Raw genomic sequence first — 12,242 nt, 5'->3', positions numbered from 1 at the left:
CCTTTTTGGCCAATTTCAGAATTCTGGCACGGCGGCTCCGTCGTGCTCCGGCGTCGGCGTCGCCGCCCACGACGGCGATCTGCCTCGGGGCCCTTTTTGGCCGAATTCAGCCAAACTTGCATTGGTTCCTGTGATAAAACACCCTTAGGGCCCTCAGTGGGCCAAAAAATTCCAGAAAACTGAGACTTATCGGCGGCGAAGCTCTCGGGTACAGTGGCTCCTCCGGTGCGAGTTGCGACATTAACATTAACATTAATGAATATTGACATTAATGCATAAAAGCAAGGTAAAAAACTATATATCTATGGTTTTTGTTTCTTTCTTAAAAAATTAAAAAATAAAATGGTGGTAGGTGTAGGAGATCAAGACACATAATTAAGTTTGATTTGGAAGGAGGTGGCCACATTAGTTGATGATTAAGAGTAATATCTGTGAGTGTGTATAAGATAAGGAGGTGTGTATGGTTGCCATGTATGATTAATTTCAAGTGTCAATGCATGCTGGGATAATGCAAGAGAGAGTAGGTATATAAGTGCATTACAATGAATCAATAACTTGTAATTAAAAGGGAGGATGGGATGATTTTAGATAAGTGCAGCCTTTCAATATTTTACTAATTAACTTTTGTGAATTACATTCCTTAAATGACAAGATTTTCCCATATCCCCTATTAAAGACATAACATTTTTAGAGATAATTTGAACATTTCACTTGTAATTTTAAAATGCACAAAATCTTACCTTACATGGTATATTCTATTATATTAAAATGCTCCACTCCCCATTCCTTTCTAATAACTATTCAATGTTTGTCTCATTCTATATATAGACTCTCTTGCTCCTTGGACAGACACGACAAAACACCATGACTAGAAAGAAGGTTAAGCTCGCTTATATCACTAACGACTCTGCAAGAAAAGCCATGTTCAAAAAAAGAAAGAAGGGATTGATGAAAAAAGTGAGTGAACTCAGCACTCTCTACGATGTCAAAGCTTGTGCAATCATGTACAGCCCCTATTACTCAAAACAAGAGATTTGGCCTTCCCCTTTCGGAGCCCAATGCGTACTTTTTGACTTTAAGAGGTTGCCCAAGATGGAGCAAAGCAAGAAGATGGTGAATCAAGAGAGCCTATTGCACTAAAGGATCACCAAGACAACTGACCAACTGGAGAACCAGCGCAATGACATTTGCGAGAAGGAGAACACGTAGGTCATGCTCCAAAGTCATATTGGGAAGCCCCTCCACCAACTAAATGTCATTGATCTCAACGATTTGGGTTGGCTCATCAAACAACACCTTAAAGAAATCTAGAAGAGGATAGAAACACTTAGCAAGTCACTTTAGCCTCAAGGGAACACCTGACGGGGGAGTCATGAAGGGTCCTTAGGAGACAACTGCTCAAATCAAGGAGGATTCTCTTGTGTAGGGGCTACAGTGACCGCAAAAGTGGTCCATTGACAGGATGAACTCGTAAGTACAACAACAGTTTCACGTAGGGTTTACCAGCGAGGAACAGGCGAAGATGATGATGCCATTCATAGATAAGAACAACTAGAATAATAGACTTATATGGTCCATCATGTTTAATTACCCTTAGGAATCAAGTATTAGGATGTTTAGTTTTAAATTTTTTTGATGTTGTTGGAGATGTATTTTAATTAACCATTTATAGTCCACTACATAGATAGGTTGTTAGACTCGTATTCATTGTCTTAATAGTTATAATCACCATAGTAGTTGTAGTTGTTGTCGTCACAGTCGTTCGGGCATCTTTATGGCACTACGATGCGTGCTGGTGCGCATTTGCGCACAGGGTCTTTGTGTGGGAATGCCACTACACCCCAAGCACTTGCACACTGTAGCAAGCCTTGGGCGTCGTGTTGATCTACCATGCTTCTACGAATGCTGAGGGGTCTTCACGAATGTGCTCCCCGTACCACAGGTGTGGGTAGGAGGATAAATTCCCTCAGGCACAAGGTAAAATAAATAAATAAAATCTGTAATGCAGTAAACTAAGTAAATTTTGGACAAATTGGTATTTTAGGAATATTGGTATAAATTGAAAAATTGGTATAACAAAAAATGATGTGGTTAATTTAAAAGCATAAATCTAATCTTAAAATTTTAAGAATAATTTTATAAACTAAAAGCTCATTAGAAAGAAATTTTAAATCTATAAATAATTATAAAAGAAGGAGAATCAACATCTGAAAAAACTTGAAAGTAAAAGACTAAAGAAAAAATAAAACCAGATTAAAAGAATCTAAAAAGTTAACTAATAAAATAAAAAGTCAAAATTTAACAAACAGAGAATCTAGTTAAATCAGGTTCACCATATTTCCTTTGAGAGGTATTTAGTTTTGATTATTTATTCTAGAACTGCTAGAATGTGTGACATCTCCAATGCAAATTAAAGCATAATGATGCAAGATACAGAAACAGATTACTAGTGCATTATAAAAATTATATGCATTATAGAATATTATTACACATCCCTTACCAAAATATATGAGTTCCAATTACAATATATATAACTGGAGCCAGAAGTGGCAACATAATACAAAGGGCCACTTCTTTCACTATGCAATTAGACTCATCAGAGTGCAGGACAAGTCATGCACTTAAGATTTGTGAGTCCTTGGGATCCTCATAGACTTCAAGGGGGTAGGTCAATGATTGGTTCCTCACTATCTTCCTCATCTGGGAGGGCATGGAAAGGGTGAGTTCCATATGCTCAGTAAGAAAAATAACATTTAAATAAAATCGTAAGATTTTAAGAGTGAATAATTATATCATTAATACTTACCATTAGGTCACGTCAAGGTTCTTTTTTATTTTATGAAAATAATTTTATTTATTAAAAGAAACATCATCTCATAGTCACAATGATCAAATCAAAATCATATTTAACAATAGAAAAAATCAAATCATGAAATGCTCAAATTTTTGTGTCATGCTTCGCGAATTCATTCCGACTTCTATTTCTGAGGGGAGATACGGATTTCTGACTATCCATGTGGAATGAGCATATCAGATATATAACGACAATTTGCTCAGGTACATTTTTGGCTTGCCAAACCATGGTACAATCTATGACCACAGTCATACCAACCACAGTGGTCTTATCATATATTCTATCACCACGACAGTACTTAACCAAATGTGACCCCTAACAGATATTTGTGTCACCGCTCTCGTTAGAGGGTACGCCATCATCCACAGGAAGTAGTCCTTTATGCCTTTTTTTTGCTATTATTTTATGCTCCAAGGTCTCATGTATTTTAAATGATGCTACTGGTTTATTTTGCTATATAAGCATTCCTTATGGTTGGTTTTATAAATCTACTTGTTATGGGTAAAAGGTATATTACTTTTCAGAAAAAATATTACTTTTAGAATATAGAATTGAAATTTAGGATTTAGATTTTTTAGTAAAAAGTTATACATTTCATTAATTAGATGACACAACCTCTTAAAGATAATCTACAAAAATGCATAATTTGAATCTAAAATCTCTTTTGAAGAGAAGAAATATCAATCATATTGTTAAGCAAAGATTAGTATGATTCTATTTTAAAATGGTATAATAAAAGTAGTATATATTAATACTTTTGTCTTGATTTTTGTAATAGTCGAAAAATTCGTAAAGAAATCAAACATATATTTCCTGCCAATTTAACGCACTAAAAATATAAAAGTGTTATCTCTCTTTCAATAAACAAATGATACTAGCCTGGTATTTATAACACCCTGCCCATTGTTATGCTTAATTAATTTAGAAACTCCTATTTGTTCGTGCCTTTGGTCGCATTAAATTCATTTAAATTACACCGCGTATTATTTATCGTAATTCGTAAATCTTATTGATTTTTAATTATTTTATTTTATGAAATTTTGAATTTTTATTATTTAATTTGCATTTGATTTTATTTAATTTAATTTTAGAAAAATTGAGAAAAATCAATTAAATAGCGAAATAGGAAGAAATCCCACGGGGAAGCAGAGCCACCTATACGGATGCCACGCAGATAGGCCCTATGCGTGGCAGGAGGCCTGTGCACCTGCAGGATAGCCTGCAGTGCACCATTGTCACCTATGGCGGTGCCCTAGTGGCTGGAGGAGGCCCTTCTCCCTCATTTTTTTGTGTTGAGCTCTTTTTCTCCTCTCTCTTCATCGGATTTTGCCACTTGGTGCAAATCCGACCATAATAAAATTTTATAAATAGGCCTTCCCGTCCTATTCTTCCCCACACTTCCATTCTTCCATTTTTCTAGACTTAAAGAAAAAAGGAGAGAGAGAGGAGGAGAAGAAAAGAAAAATGGTGAAAGAGAAAACATCAAGGTTTCGTTAAAGAATTTAGTATTTCTTTTGACGTCTTAAGGGATATTTTTAGATAAAATAAAACTATTAAACATGATGATTGTGATTTTGCCTGCTTGTATGCCTTTGCGTTTATAGTTCAGATAAGTCAAATTTTTCTTGTTTTTAAGTATGTTATGTGAATTATAAACACTTGATGATTTAAATATAATAAAATATAATACAAAGTCGTTATTATTGCCTGGTAAAAATAAAGAATAAAAAGAAAAATAAAAGAGAAAAGTGGTATGAAGCACAAATGATCCAAAATATATGTGTCTTGATATGCATATTGAATCAAATGTCTAATTAGGCTTTTTATCTCTTAGTGATATCTGTTCCCCTAGCCCTTCGAGGTATCTATTTCTCCCTCCCCCATTTGGTCTGGAAAGACGTAAGAGAACCGCTCCCAGTGGATGACGGTGTACCCTCTGACGAGAGTGGTAATGCAAATATCTATTAGGGGTCACCCTTGGCTAAGTGTTGTCGTGACAGTAGATATCAAATCAGGCCACTATGGTTTGTACGACCGTGGTCGTAGATCGTACTATGGTTTGGCCAGCCAGAAATGGGCTTGAGCAAATTGTCATATCTGTATCTGATCTGTTCATTCCACCTGAATAGTTGGAAATCTGTATCTGCCTTCAGAAATGGAAGTTGTAACAACTTCGAAGCATGACACGAAAATCTGAGTATTTCATGATTTATTTGATTTTTTTTTTATTATCTAGCATGATGTATATTTGATTTGTTCATATTAATAAATTATTTCTTAATAAATAAATTATTTTCATAATGTAAGATTGATCTATGATGTGGCTAAATGGTAAGCTTTTAAGTTAAAATAATTCACCTTTAAAACCTTACGATGTTAATTTATTATTATTTTCCTTACTAAGCATATGGAACTCACTCTTTCCATGCCCCCCAGATGAGGAAGAAAATGAGGAACTGCAGGCTAACCTATACTTGGAAGTCTATGATGTTCCCTTGGATCCACAAAATTTGAGTGAAAGATTGTTTCTGCACTATGATGATTCCAATAACATAGTGAAAGAAGTGGCATTCTTTTATGTTTTGTTTTTGTATTCTATAGCCACTTCAGGCCTCAATTATATTTATGTAATTGGAACTCATATATATATTTGTAAGAGATTTGTATTAATTGTTCCACTGCATAAAATTTTATCATGCACTCGTTATTCTGACACCCATTTAACAGCCTTGTATACCTATCTCATATTATGAAAATAATTTGTTTATTAAGAAAATAATACGTTAATACAGACAATCAAACATACATCATGCCGAATAATAGAGAAAATCAAATAAATCATAAAATGCTCTGATCTTCATGTCATGCTTCACGAAGTCGTTACAACTTCTATCTCTGAAGGCAGATACAGATTTCCAACTATCCAAGTGGAATGACCTGATCAGATACAGATTCGACAATTTGCTCAAGCCCATTTTCGGCTAGCCAATAAATGGTACGATCTACGACCACAACAGTACCAGCTACAGTGGCCCTAACAGATATCTATATTCACGATATTACTTAGCCATGGGTGACCCCTACCGATAGTGCGATACCACTCTCGTCAGAGGGTATGTCGTCCTCTATTGGGAGTGGTCCTCTTACGTCTTTCCAGAACAGATAGAGGAAGGAGGAAAAAGATACCCTGAAGAGCTAGAGGAATAGATACCCCTCAGCGATAAGAAGCCTAATGAGACACTTGATGCAACATGCATGTTAATATAGATACACTTCAGACCATACATGCTTCATTATACTTTTCTCTTTTTTTGTCCTTTTATTATTTTTTTACTTTTTATTTTTACTAGGCAATTATATTGGTTACATGCAATTCATCAAGTGTTTTCAATTCACATAACATGCTTGAAAATAAGAATAATTCGACTTATCTTAACAAAAAGGCATACAAAACAGGCTAAATCACAATAATTAGTTTATCAAAAAATACTCCTTGAGATGTCCAAAGAAATACTACATTCCTTACCAAAATGTCGATGTTTTCTCTTTCACCATTTTCCTTTCTTTCGCTTCTTCTCTCACTAGACTACTATCTCTGTCTCTCAAAATTGTGAAAAATGGAAGAATAGAAGTGTAGGGAGAAATGAAAGGGGAAGGGCAATTTATAGAATTTTGGAACCGTTGAATTCACGCCAAGTGGTGAAATCCAGTAAAGAGAGAGGAGAAAAAGATATTTGGCATGAAAAACGAGGGAGGAGAGCCTCCTTCACTTCCTTAACTGGAAGATGCAAGATGTTATATTTAGGAAATATAATTTCAAAGTATCTTCTTATAAATAGTTTGCGTTATAGGTTTTAGCTATTCATTACTATTTTACATAATTAATGAAGTATATATATATATGTTTATTATTATAGAACTTTTAAATTTTCAAATTATCATGAACTTTTTTAATAAGTAAGATAACCTTTATTTATCAAAGAAAATAGCCATACAACATCATCTTAATCTTTATTCATCTTATTATATTACTCTATTAGTTCATTTTATACAGAACACTGTTAATTAATTCCAAACAATTAGCTCTTTGTTGGTGAAGTAACCTAAAATTTTCTTTGGGGGTAAACCTTTTTAAGGGTTTGGCTGTAGGTTAAGTATCACAAATTTTTCCTTAATTAAAAGATAATTTTATTAATAAAATGGCAGTCACATGTCCTTTTTCTCTTTGAATAATAAAAAATAATTTTGTCAATAAGGATAGTTCCATCTTTTTTAAAGAGAGAATTACAAGAAAACACAAAATTGCCACCCATTAGAAAATAAAAATCACAATTTAAGAATAAAATTATATGATAATATAGGTGATTTGAAATAAAAGCTAAACATGAAAAGAGCATATTCTTAAAACATCTGTTATATAATCCCCCTTCATAGCCTCATACAGATACATCAAAAGGTAAGTTACATTTCAACAAAGAATTCTTTCATGAGTTAGATATAGTTGTTTATGCTTTAGCTATATATATATGCATATACGTACTTATACTAAATTTTTTATGTTTTTAACTTTTTTTTTCTAAAACAATTTTTTTTTTTTTATCTTGTAACAATTGACTATTTCGACATTTTAGAAATTGTAAGAGGAAGTGAATGGCAGAATATTGGAGCTTATGTACGTTTGAGATAGTCAATTGATGAAGATTGCCAAAGCTTAAAACACACCCAATCTTCTAAATATCTAATAAAGCACGTAGTCACTTGTCGAAACTGAACTAATCATCCTCCCTATTTCATCATCAACTTGAGTAAAGAGATCTATTTACTATTTGAACAAATACCAACTCCTATTTCTCATATTTATTCGATGACATCCTAAAAGGTTAAAATTTTCACGTAATACTATAAAATAAAAAACAAAGTTAGAAGAAAAAAGCATGCCTCCTTACACAACTTTCTCTTCAGCATGGTGAATTGATAAGCTAAGTAAGAAAAAAATTTGAAGAATATCAACAGTCTTGACATTAAAACTACTGAAGATGATTTCACTTACAGTTAAACTCAACTTTAAGGTTAAAGACTTCAATAACTTGGTGAATTAATAAGCCTACATAGGTAAAGAATCTCGAAAGCATTTACACTTAATTGGATCCGAACCTTTAGAAGACAAGTATTGGTTATTTTGGTGAGTAATATAGCTTTTATGATAGCTTTACCTAGGATTTTGGACTAGTGGTGAATTAGGAGATGATAGCTGCTAAAGAGTGATTTAAGATGAACTGTATTGATCTTGGAGTATCAAATTGAATAAGAGAATTTTTTATTAGTTTTGACTATTTCTTTAGCCCAGTGGATGGGTTTAGGACGCTGTAACATTGGTTCTAACTGGTCAATGAAAGAGGCTATTTAGTAGGTATGTATAGGTACCATTCGAACTCGTACAATGCTGGTTTACACTGATTCTTCTATTTTGTTTGTTTAGCTATTGTTTCACTGTTAAAAGTTAGACATGTAGTTCTTACTTTTCTACTTATGTTATTGTATGATGCTCAATTTGACACTTTTCAAGTTTTTACTTTTTCTTATAGGACATAATTGAAGCTAATATAGAGGGTAAATTAATGAGCATGTTGAATATGGTCATTTTCTTTTGTTTCTAACTTATACCTAAGAGAATGAGTAAATACTTAGAGTTGTCTATGGTTAGAACAGATTCACTGAGCTGGTGAATTAACGTGGCATCAAGCTTTTCTTCAGGGATCTAATACATGGAGTTTTTTCTTTAAAGAAAAGAAAATGAAGGGGATTGGTGGTAGTTAAGGCTATAGGAGGATTATAAAAATTATTAGTGTATATATTTAACTTTTCTTGTCTACTTGTACAAGATCTTAATATAGATATAGAGAATGAAATGTAATACGTTCTTGCATGTGTATATGTGTATTGTTAATTTTGATTTGCGAGCTTTATGAAGATCGAAGAAGATACTAGGCAGTTCTTTGGTTACTTTAAAACTTTGTTGTGGCTTGGGAACTGATTATTAGTGTGTCCATATTAGAAGAGTATAAAAAAAAATACAAGATTACATACGAAATGTTTACAAATCATTATAATTAGCTAGAGAGCAAGTCTTATATATATATATATGTTACAAAACAAGAGATAATTCTAATTTAATCAAATACATTTCTCACATTTATCATAAATACAAACATTAACATATTCAAAAAAAAAACATTTTAATGTCACAAAATCCCCTATTGATTTACAAGGTAATGGTATATTAATCTGTTGTATTTTTTTTAGTTCAACTATTAGTTCAACAACTTTCTAACTAATACCATTGACTTTTAAAAGTATAAATTTAAATTATTGTTAGTATGTAATGAGAACTCTGATATAGAAAAAAAATATATATCTATGGTTTTTGTATTTTTTTAAAAAAAGAATTAAAAAATAAAATTGGGATAACTGTAAGACATCAAGACATACAATTAAGTTGGGTTAGAAGGTGATGGACATATTAATTGATAGTTAAGAGATAATATTTATGAGTGTGGTTGCCATGTATAATTGACTTCAAGTGTGAATGCATGCTGGGGATAATGCAGATAGAGTAAATAGATACATGCATTACAGTGAAGCAATAGCTTTTAATCAAAAGGGATGGCCACAATTGAATAATTTTATATAAGTACAGCCTTGCAACAATTTACTGATTAAATTTTTTTAATCACATTACCTTAAATCAAAAGATTTTTCCATATCCCCGATTAAAGACATAACATTTTTGGAGATAATTTGGGCATTCCACTTGCAGTTTTAGAATGCACAACATCTTACCTTACATGGTATATTCTTCTATATTAAAACACTCCGCCCCCATTCCTTACTAATGGCTACTCAACCCTTGTGTCATTTTATATATACCCCCTCCCGCCCCTTGGGCACACAAGACAAAATACCATGACTAGAAAGAAGGTTAAGCTTGCTTATATCACTAACAACTCTGTAAGAAAAGCCACATTCAAGAAAAGGAAGAAGGGGCTAATGAAGAAAGTGAGTGAATTTAGCACTCTTTGCGATGTCAAAGCCTTTACAATCATTTATAGCCCTTATGACTTGCAACCAAATGTTTGGCCTTCCCCTCTCGGAGCCCAACATGTGCTTGCTGACTTTAAGAGGATGCCCAAGATGGAGCAGAGCAAGAAGATGGTGAATCAGGAGAGCTTCTTGCGCCAGAGGATCACTAAAGCAATCGACCAACTGAAGAAGCAGCGCAACGATAATCGCAAAAAAGAGATAACGGATATCATGTTCCAAAGTCTTACTGGGAAGTCCCTCCACGAACTCATCCTTATTGATCTCAACAATTTGGGTTGGCTCATCGAACAACACCTTAAAGAAATCCTAGAGAGCATGGAAACACTCAGCAAGTCACCTCAGCCTCAGGAGGCGACAGACAAAGGAGTGATGAAGGGTCCTGGTGAGACTTTCACTCAAATCAAGGAGGATTCTACGGTGCAGACGCTGCAGCAGTCACAAATGCAGTTCATTGATGGGATGAATCTTCAAGCACAGCAACAGCATTATGTTGGGTTGAACGGGGAACAGGCAGAGATGATGGTGCCATTCACATATCAAAACTACCAGAATAATGGATTGGTATGGTCCAGTGTGTTTAATTACCCCTAGAAATTTAGAATTATGATATTTGATTTTGAATTTTTTTGGGTGTTATTGGGGATGTACTTTAAATAACAAATTAAATTCCACCATAGAGATATGTTGTTAGTTTCTTAGTCGTCACAGTCATCGTCTAAATAGTTGTAGTCATCATAATAGTTGTAGCTGTCATCCTCGCAGACATAGTCGTTGGGTCACATACATTCATGTACTTAGATTACTTTGTGTTATGATTTTCTTTAAATTAATCTTCACCTCAATATTTTAAATTTTCTGTGCTAGTGCTACTCTTCATTCTTTAATTTCTCCCTTTTCGCGGCTTGACTTGGCTGTATTACTATTTGTTAAAATATATGCGTGCTTAATATAAATTTATGCTATCAGAATGCCCTTTTTTCTTCTTTCTTTTCTTTTTTTTATACTCAATTCAGAGAGTACAGAAACATTGTTGATGCACTATATGTAGAAATTCAATTTAGTTAGAAGGAAGATTAAACTCGCTAGATACTCAAATTTGTTTAGATTTCAAATGAAACTTTTGTATATAATTTAATAAATATGATGCGCTCTTCAGATCATAGAATTAAAATTTGGGATAATGGCATTGAGGAATAATATTTTCCTCAAAGAAAATCCCGATATAATCCGAATATCTAAAACAATTAATATTTTAATTAATATGAAATTTAAATATAATTCTAAAAATTTTATTTTAGTCAAAACATGCAATATTTAAATAACTCAAATATATTAAAGAATCCCTGACGATCATAAATAGAATTTTGTGATGCAATTATTATGTTCAGAATATAGAAAATAACTTAAATAAATAATTTTCAAACTCAACAATCTGTGAATAGCTAATTAATACATTACGCAAGAAGAAATGTACAATATAAACATATAAATATACATATTTAAATATATACAATCACATAGAATAATAAATACAGAAAAATATTTTTAACAGCTAATTTCAAACACTTTTAACAATTAGTATTTTGAATTTCTTTTACACATATAAATACTTAAAAATCAATGATATAAAGTCTCTTGCTATTAAAAAAATGTTACTGAGATAAAACAAGACCATATTTAACTCTAGTGACATAAATTACTACTTCAAATTTTTTAATATTATAGTATGTTATTGTAGTATCTGTAGTACGATGTTGCAATTGATTCTTAAAGATAATGACCAATATTTAACCTTTATTAATGGGATCACTTATTCAAAACTAATTTATTCTTTTGCGATAACAGTTTCAAAAATTCATAAGATACAATAGAAGTACTTTTTAAAAATGAAGATAGATGTAATAATACAATGAAACCACTTATACACTACTGTCAAAGTGTATAACACCAGCATCCACGTGAAAAGTCTAGTATTCAAATTTCAGTGTTCATCTCGTTATATTATAATTAATTTTAACATATGATAGAGTTATTAAAATTTATTTTTATTAATTTTTACGTACAATAAATAATATATTTATTTTTGTGTTACATAAGAGTCGAATCTTCTATTCTTATTTTTGTCGAGGTAGAGAATTACCACTTGCAAGTATTATCATGCCTTAATTATATTTAACTTTTAAGAGGATTGATTTCTATTAAGGCGGTTGGTAATGAAGTAAAGATCCTATAATTGGAACTATTGGGCCTTTGGCCTGATCATTAAGGGATGGAAGTAGTTCCCATT

The 12,242-nt window shown here is 32.5% G+C and overlaps 1 pseudogene; it reads left to right on the top strand.

Moving 5' to 3' along the window:
• Nucleotides 1-9,817: 9,817 nt before the first annotated feature.
• On the top strand, nucleotides 9,818-10,643 carry LOC110817380 (agamous-like MADS-box protein AGL80 pseudogene; annotated as a pseudogene).
• Nucleotides 10,644-12,242: the final 1,599 nt, after the last annotated feature.

The sequence above is a fragment of the Carica papaya genome, chromosome 2 (genome assembly GCF_054855325.1).
Source record: "Carica papaya isolate Zhongbai chromosome 2, ASM5485532v1, whole genome shotgun sequence".
Classification (NCBI taxonomy): Eukaryota; Viridiplantae; Streptophyta; class Magnoliopsida; order Brassicales; family Caricaceae; genus Carica; species Carica papaya.
This window is presented reverse-complemented; position numbering and strand designations above follow the sequence as displayed.